A 9563-nucleotide genomic window follows, 5' to 3' on the forward strand; every position below is an offset into this window, starting at 1 on the left:
TTTGCATAAAATTAGAGAATAAATAAAGCAGGCTCTAGAAGAGATATAGTAAACCTTGATTATTATATTTAGTATTTCATGAATTATTTCCTTCAGTGTTTCCTTGGAAAGCTCTGATTTTATTTTTGACGGAATCAACAATATATTGCCTCATACAATAAGTTCTTGTAGGACCATAGTTGTGTTTGGGTCACTTTGTGCAGTTTTTAATAGAGGGTCATATAAAAATGGTTTAAATACATAAAGACAGGACAGAGCTGATAGCTTCCTTTTCATCTTTCTCTGTCTCTCTCTCTCTCTCCTTATTGTAATTTGAAAGTTGGCCCATTTTAAAGCAGTTCTGTTAATGCAACAGTGGTTTTGAAACACTGTATTAAAAGAGTCCACTTTAAAGGAGCCACTCAAGAAATCGTTAACAGCTTGTATAAAAAGAAAATACCATATAAGGTACACTTTTATGGCTGAGATCTGACATTCACAACGGAGAGAAAGGTGGGGGAGAAGTCTTTCTTCATTAGCAGCATGACCAAAGCACTTAGAGATTTCACTCCCTCACATCCATTATTCCATCTATTGTCCTAATTTAATTTTCCATGATTTTCCTGACAGTGAAGGTTGGCAACTCTTAAGTATAGTACAAAAGGTTTGCAGCACTCATGTTAATAATTACACGAGCTGTTGAGGCTTTTTGCTGAAGGGTGTATTGTCAAAAATATCAAGTTTTAGACAAAAGCAGAAGCTACAGATGTGAGTGGAGCTGGAATCCCTGAGTGCCTTTGTTTTTATCCATAGAAAGAAGCCACCTCATGAGGTCTAAATGTTAATAAAGCATTCATACCATTCGGGGCCTTTGGGGAGCTCTAAACAGGAAAACAAGATCTTGGAGAATTACCATCAAATTGTTGCTGCTATTGTCTCTGCTGTGGCTTACCAGGGTTGTTCTGACAATGTAGAATCTATTATTTTTATATTCTTTCTTAGTCAAATAGATTTGTTTTCTCATGATATGTATAGGCCAGTTTTAGAACACTTAATCTAAAAATGTGTCTTCTTAACCGTAGAAAAAAGTAAACTTTAGTCCATCAACCTTCTATCTTTGCTTTAAGGATGCAATAAGTTGCTTTCCTTTCTTCTTGTTTGTCACAGAAGGCTGAATTGTTGCCGTGTGAAATGCCTTGTACCACCTATGCCCATGAATTACCAATTATCCACACCTGTAAACCATACTCCAAGCAAATAAGGTGGCCGTGGCTCATTAGAAGGAGTCATTCAATACCTGTGCTCATTAAAAATTGACCATAGGCTGAATTAATAAGATACTCTTTACTTTGTACCAAACATTTTGTGACAAACACAAGTAGAAGATTTGGTGACTAATAATACACAAATACACTTAAAAGTGTATTTAGATTCCTAACATATTATAGGTTTATACACATATTTGAGATATAAAACCAACACGTTTATCTCATAATCCCACCTTTTCTCCACCCATTAGATAAATACCATTGTAAGCCTAGAGAAAGCTAGAACTATAAGCAGAGAGTTGCTCATCTTTGGATTGTAATTGATGTTCTTGAGTCAACTGGATAATAATAATTTTCCAAAATGTGTCATTTGGAGAGAAAATGGTCTTTTAAATGTCAACATCTTTAAGAACAAAGTTTGCCATAAGTAATTATTTCAAGAATTTGAATACAAGGACTATTTCTTCCCCACAGAAAGGAGTGTGAAGTGCTTGTACGTCCTGAAAGGTAAGTCTAAATGACAGGTTTGCAGGCATATTACCAGGTGACGACTCTGCCTGAATTGATATAAAGGGTCTTAGCACCAGCCAACATCCCAACCCCCATACCTGTAGCATTTCATATATATTGAAAGTGAAACCTAAACGACAGAAGGTTTGTCCCATTTCTTCTTTGGAGTCCACGAAGCATAACAAAGCAACTGCATTAGGACAGAAGTGATGATAGGACGTACTTAGGCAGGAAGAGCATCAGAGACAAGGGGCTGCATCCAAATAGATTGCATATGGCATGAAATAGACCCACACATTCTTGTGTCACCAATAAGTAGCTAAGAATTGAATGAGTGGGTCTGCTAGAGTTTAGCTGAGAGCTGAGTCGAGGTGTCCCTGCAACAAAGGCACCCCTTTGAGGGCTGGGCAGATCTAAGCCATTGTCAGAACACAGTGGAGTCCCTGGTTTTAGCAGCACCTGAGGGGTGTGAATAGGAGCATATAGTCACCGAGGCAGAGTGTTACCCGAGTGGACTCAAGAGAGTGACTGCTTGAGTGAAGATACAGCATCCTTGGTATTAGCTGTGTGACTTTGAGCATGCTTGTCAACCTCACTAGGCTTCCATTCCATCATCCATATGAGGTTATTAAGGGTGTCTTTTTTAGGACTGTTATTAAAGTAAATGGATTGTAACTATCATGGACTTAGAACAGTACCTAGCAGGCACTATATGTGAGCTTGCTAAATAAGTAAAGTCCGAAGGGGTTAGTGGCTCCGCTCCCTGTAAGTGATCATGGTGTGTTGCTACTTCCAAGAGAACAGACGCTCAATTACAGCAGCCACAGGCTCTTTCTCAGTGGATGCTTACAGGACAGAGGCCAATGCTCAAAGCAAGGTGGGATGACATTTCCTCACCACCGATTATGAAGGGGAGACAGCAGGTAACAATGTGTAGGCCAGATACGCTTCAATGCCACTATGATTTTGTTTAAACTTTTCACTATAATATGATTTCACTCAAGGGAGGTAGGAGAGAAACCTATTTGAAATAAATCATTAAAGAATGAGAGTATTTCTTCTTAAAAAATAATAACAAGTTTTCACACCTTTTTTTACTCTTCCGAGGGCATTTGTGAACAAAACACGAAATGAGATTATTTAAAAACTTTAAAAAATTAATTTATACTTTCTTTCAATTATATATAGTATATTTTAGTCATTGTGTTAAATTCAGACTCCAGAAGAATAGCTTTTATCTGAGAATTTTTTAAAATATTTCCTTTAAACTTCTGCAATTGCTAGTTTATTAGTATCATCCAGGACTCAGATGTTCACTAATCCTCCTGAAATTACATAAGCAAATGCAAACGGAAAGAATCCAAGTCAAAATGATCTAACAGAACAGCACTTCCTCACACAAGCATATAAAACACAAGAATGCTATTTGAAAATACGGGCACTTTAGGAAAACAATAATCTCAAAAAACACAAAATTGACAAATTGTTTTCTAAACTGCAAAGTAGACAAACAGGACTAATGAATACGTTTGGGTTTTGTAAAAAAAAAAATTCAAATACATTGAGTAATTCATACTGAGATGCAAAATTTGTCTTCTTTTCTCCTATTTGATTGATAAAGGGGCAACACATGATATAGGAAAATATACCCTATTTTAAATGCAGTATCTTCATTTCAAAGCTGGCCCAATTAATTAAAAAAACTTACAATGGAGAGTCTCAGCTTACTGAGCAGTCCATATTTAGATAAATGGGAGAAGACAACTACAGCCAGTATTTTCACAGTCATCACTGAGACTAACATCAACTAAATACTTAATATGCAGTCTTGTATTTTTTAAAAATATTTATTTATTTATTTGTTTGTTTATTTTTTGAGACGGAGTCTCACTCTGTGGCCCAGGCTGGAGTGTAGTGGCGTGATCTAGGCTCACTGCAAGCTCCACCTCCCGGGTTCACTCCATTCTCCTGCCTACAGGCACCCGCCACTAGGCCCGGCTAATTGTTTGTATTTTTAGTAGCGATGGGGTTTCACTATGTTGGGCAAGATGGTCTCGAACTCCTGACCTCGAGATCCGCCCGCCTCGGCTTCCCAAAGTGCTGGGATTACAGGCGTGAGCCACCGCGCCTGGCCGCAGTCTTGTATTTTAAGCTCACACTTTTGGTAATACAATCTCAGGTCTTCTTTAATATTGGAACTGCAAAATATAGCTGCTATTACATATAAAGATAAAATAGCATATATGTAATATACTATTACATATAAAGATACTTTTCGATTAGTCCTTTAAGGACAGACTTTTAAAATGTTTGACTCTAATATCCCCATGCTGTAAATAGATTGGTTACTCTTCAGTTTGTAAATATAAGTGGGCCATGTGAAATTTGTTGTCAACTGATCAAGATTTGATCCATGCATTTAGTTATGGACGTAAACTGCCTCAATTTAACTATTTACCCCATCATGATAGGTAGAGTATGTAGATGAAAGCTTTTTATCAGCTAACTATATGAAAGGATAAACACTGTCATAATTCACGTGCTCCTAAATGGGCAAAAGCAAAAGACTAGTTTCCCCTCAGGAAAAAAAAAAAAAAAAATCAGACTGATGAAAAGGACAATACTAAAAAACAAAAAATTGTATTTACTTAGTAGCATTCAGAATGTCAACAAAACAGCTGCATTTTTCTTTTTTGCAATCACCAAGTGGTATTTAGTTAACAGAAAAACAATTATTTCATATATTCCACATCAAAGACAACTGATGAAAGATGAAAAAACCACCATCTCCATATGTAACTAATTTGTGCTGCACACTAACAAGAAGCTGCTTTGAATTTCCAGCCCATTTACAACCCCCACACTATACTAGGCAAGGTTAGTGGCTATTGAAAATACCACCAAGACAGGGCTATCTAAAGATACATTTGGTAATGTGCTAACTATACATAAAAAGACACTTTACATTTTAAAAACAAAACTTCCACAGCCTTACATTTCAATTTTCTTCTTTAAAGGGAGTGAGTTGTGTGCAGGGGGGCTAATTGCTTTATAGACAAGAAAAAAAAAAACTGTGCTAGAACCAACTTATCCATCATCGTCATCTTCTTCTTCTTTCTTCTCCTCATCCTCTTCATCTTCCTCATTTTCCTCTTCTTCCTTCTTTTTCTTGCGTTTTCAACCTTGACGACTCCCTTTTTGCTGCACCAGGTTTTCCTTTGGCTCAGTATGCAGGGATATCCTTTTGTATTTTTCCTTCAGCTTCACAGCCTTCTTTTCATAGGGCTGCTTGTCATCTGCAATAGTGTTATTCCTCTTCTCTCCCAGGTTCCTCACAACATCACCAATGGATAGGTCAGGATATTCTCCTTTGATTCTTGGGTGATTCTGGGAACAGAACAAGAAAAAGACTGAAGAAGGCCTCTTGGGTGTGGTGGGATCCTTGAGTGTCTCTTTTGTCTTTCCACTAGGATTCTCTTTTCTAATGGGCCTTGTCCGCCTTTGCCATGTCTTCGCATTTTTCTTTCTCATTAGTAAACATGGTCTTCCACCTCTCTGAAGTTGATTGAAACATGTGGGTGCGTCCCCTTTTGCTCATCCCAAGTTTGCACAGAGAATACCTATGGTGACATTTTGTCTCTCAGCTTCTCAGGATCTCTTTCGCCCATGTTTAGTTATTTTCCCTCTGTGAGGCACAGAGTCGCAGAGTGCCCATCCGACTCTCACTTGCCCCAGTGCTGTCTCTATGGAGTTCAATGTACTGCAATGGCTGAATCAATGGGAAGTAAAAATGCTATCATGAGTCATATCATTACAAAGTTTTTTGGATTTTGCCCTTTTTATTTTGATACAGTGATCTTGATTCTAGAAATATTTGAGAATCATATTTTGGATCTATTGCTTCACCCTTGGCATGACTTCTGTCAAACAAGTTGACCTAAATCTGTTTCATGATTTCTCACTTTACCTGAAAACTGAATACTGAATCATCAATAATAAGAATATCAGAAACTCCTCTCTTTACGAGAGACAACGCAATATTTATGACACCATGAGTGTCATTTACCTAAGGTGTTTTATATTTTCAGATCAACTAAGACAATTGAAGTCTCATCTAATTGTCCATACTTAGCTCTTAGGTCATTTGACTCAATATTGATGGAATAGTTAATCTGGTATTATGTAAGTTTCCCTAGAATATGTTATTAAAACCAATATAAAGAATGGAATATCAATTTTGATTTTACAGTCTCTTCAAGCCTTAAATGCTTCAGTTTTAGAATATTTTATTAATTAAACATAATTATAAATCTTTTAAAATTATGTCAGGAAAATAAAGTTTCATATCTGTTTAAACACAAACACATAAATTAATGTGAAAAAATAATTTTATAATTAGTCTTAATATTTAGTAAAAGCACAAAATGAAACCCATAATTTATATTATCAACAATGTCAATTTTTTTGAAAATAATATATTAATTTATTATAGCAATTCCTATTAGGAATAATAGAATATTATTTGTTTTTAACCCATAATATATATGAATCTCCACCAAAAATAACTTACTGACAACCAGCAAATAAATAATCATCACAATAGAGAATAACTATCCTTTTAAAAGGTATTTTTTGCATAGTGTGTATAATTTTCACTGTATTTGCACATACTTCACTCACTTTTCTTCCATTCATAACCCTTTAAATAGATAAGACAGATAATAAGAGAATAGAGCAGATAGTGATTTTGTAACTTTTGTCCAAGGTCATCCAGATAATTAACGACAGAGACAAGTATAGAACAAAAATTATTGAACTAATGTAACATACATGTAAATGGTTAGATGATAGTTATGCAGGAAAACTATGAAAAAGCAAGCAGAGAGCTTTTAACCCCAGTTTATGCAGTGTACGCATTTGATTGTGAATCTCAATAATGAACCAAAAGGACAAAACAGACTGTAAGATCATATTTACCTGTTTAAAACCGGCTGGTTTCTCACCCTTTTTATTGCAGCAGTGGCAAACCTTCTCAGGAGATGTAGGTTTTTGGTTAAGAAATTTTGTAGAAAGTATTGTATTAGCAGAAAACACTCATATTCAAAAAAAACACTTGGAGAGTCTCACCTGTAGAGTTCCACAGGATGGAGAACAGGACTATGAACAACTAACCAGAAAAAAAAAAAAAAAGAAAAAAAATAGTATCTGAAATCTGTGTAATAAAACAGATAAGTTATCTATGTTGAAATACAGCATTTAGACCAATCCAAAATCTGTTCCACAATACAAGGGGCTATCAGGGTCAGGACAAGTATCTGCAGGGTCAGGAGATGTGGCCCCACGGAGACCACGGCCATCTTGTAAACTATGTTCTGAGTGTCTGGAATCCTTAAACCTCCACTCAACGGGCCCTGTTCATTGATCTGCTTTCAGGACTTGTGCCTCTTTCCCAGGATAATCCTCCGGAGGGTAGACGACAAAGGCCCACAGGATGCTCAGAAGAATTCCTTTTATCTGGAGAGGGGGTGTTGGATAAACTAGGATGTTCACATGTGAATACTTGAGGGCTTTCACCACGTAGAAGGGAATCAAAGTTATAAAGGAATCTCCTTGAGTTGTCAGGTTTCAGCATGAAACTGAAAAAACTAAGAGAATTTCTATCTTCAGTCTGTCTTCCAGGTCATTATGAAGGTATGTTTTCAAGGTAACATGCTAGATATAGTGCATTTAGTCATTTATTTTACCTTGATTTAAAACTTTTAGATATTTGGACATGAAGTATATGGCCCTCCCTTTATACCATTAACCCAGGCTCCATGAATATCAAGTATAGCTAATTCTGCAGGCTTGTAGTTATTATACATCTAATTAAAAGTTAATACCAATTTTTCCATTTTGATGGAAGTGCTATTATTAATTCCCTATGCCGCTGTCTTATTACAAGACCATGATTATTTCCCACTTGTCCTATGCACCTGCTTAGACTGAGATCACCCAATCCTCATTTCATCCTCCAACCACAGGCCTCTTACCTTGCTGGCTAAATACATTTAATTATAATTAATTAACATAAATTTTGATAATAGTATTCTGTAACTAAAAATAACAGTATGATTCCTTCTTTATTATAGAGTTGTCTTCAAAATATTTAATGTGGCACAAAAAGACATATTTCAAAGTCTCATATTTGCCCATTATGGTTTCTTGACTTCTGTGTCTTTGCAAGTATTGCTCCTTTTACCTGGAAACTGTTTCCTAGTTTCTCAGCCTGAACAATGCAGACTCATCCTTCAAGATTCAACTCACGCTTTATCTCCTCTATGAAGTTTTTTCTGTGTCCCTCAGACTGAGTTAGGTGCTCTTCTTTGTGCTCCCACCCATGCATATTTCCATCATCGCTTACTGTTGCTACCAATTTTTTTTTTTCTGTCAGTTATAGAATATAAGTAATTTAAGATTAGTGGCTGTGCTGTTTTACTTTATTTGTGAAATCATTATACAAACATTTGTTCAGATCTGCTCTAATCCATATACTGTGCAAATCCCTGGCTATATAGTGAGAAAATACACAGGCCTTGTCATTGAGAATGCAACAGAAAAACATGCTTACAGTCTCTAGGCACTGTGATGTGGGCTTAGACGGAGTTAAGTACAGATTGTCATAGCAGCTCAAAAATGTCTACCTATTTTTTCCCCTCAGGGGAGGAGGCGTCCTGCAGAAAGGGGTCTAGGCTGAGACCTGTGTAGGATTAATGTCTGATAGACCCATGCTTGGTACATAACATGCATATAACACACCCTTTGTAATCACTGCATTTGCATTCATCCAAGAACACGACAAACCTGCTGTGCTCTGGCATGGGCAGTAGAAGTTATAAAAGCAAACAGGGTAGAACCATGAGGATGAAAGAAGTACTGATCAGAATTAGGACAAAGCCATGCTCCAGCCACTCTAGGATGAGAAAGCATGATTAGGAGAGCCAAAATAGCTGAGTGAGAAAACATATAGACCATTTATCTCAGAATTCTACATATCTATATCATACATATATTATATAATTCACAGCCTATTTTAGTTTAAAGAAGGTAAAGCCTTTAATTTTTGCTTCACAGGAGTAGCAGTTCATCCTTGTCTCTGGAATGGGATGAAAATGATGCTAGAAAACATAATGTAAAAGACAGTAATTAAAATTAATGTAATTAAAATTAATGTAAATGTAATATACACAGATTTAAATAACTGCATAGAACTATTTAAGACTCATTCTATATGATGGGTTCAGGTTTTCTCTACTCTTTATTGATTATGTTTATAATATAATGTCTCAATTTAAAATCAGCTATTGTTAAGAGGTGGATATTTACTTGTAAAACTAACATAAGTACGCAGTCAGCATTTTTTAAGAGTAAGAAAATGAGTAAATACAACCTCTTACGGAAAGATGCAAAAAATATGACTATTCCATTTTATATGTGTAACACCTAACATATCTCCTTCCTTTCTGAGCAAATCACAATTTGGAAATTTGTAAAATTAGCCTCTGGCACATCCTTGAATAAATATAATTGGATCTGTAACAAATCATACCGTGAGAATAAGAGTTTGTCTACATGACCACTGCTGATTTTAGTAATGACCATTTCCCAAAGCAATCTTAAAAGCAGTTTTACTAGTGGATCATACCTGAATATAGTAGATTTAACAAGTTAGCTTAGATCGTGGTACTTCAGGACATAGAATAGGCTTAAGTCAAACATTTTGTTAATATAATTTACTAAAGACAGTTGACAAAAAAAAAAAAAAAA

General features: G+C 35.8%; 1 pseudogene; it reads right to left on the reverse strand.

Moving 5' to 3' along the window:
- Positions 1-4844: 4844 nt before the first annotated feature.
- Positions 4845-5355, reverse strand: LOC108540381 (high mobility group protein B1-like; annotated as a pseudogene).
- Between the last annotated feature and the right edge of the window lie 4208 nt (positions 5356-9563).

The sequence above is a fragment of the Rhinopithecus bieti genome, unplaced genomic scaffold (assembly GCF_001698545.2).
Source record: "Rhinopithecus bieti isolate Rb0 unplaced genomic scaffold, ASM169854v2 scaffold_18803, whole genome shotgun sequence".
In the NCBI taxonomy this organism is placed as follows: Eukaryota; Metazoa; Chordata; class Mammalia; order Primates; family Cercopithecidae; genus Rhinopithecus; species Rhinopithecus bieti.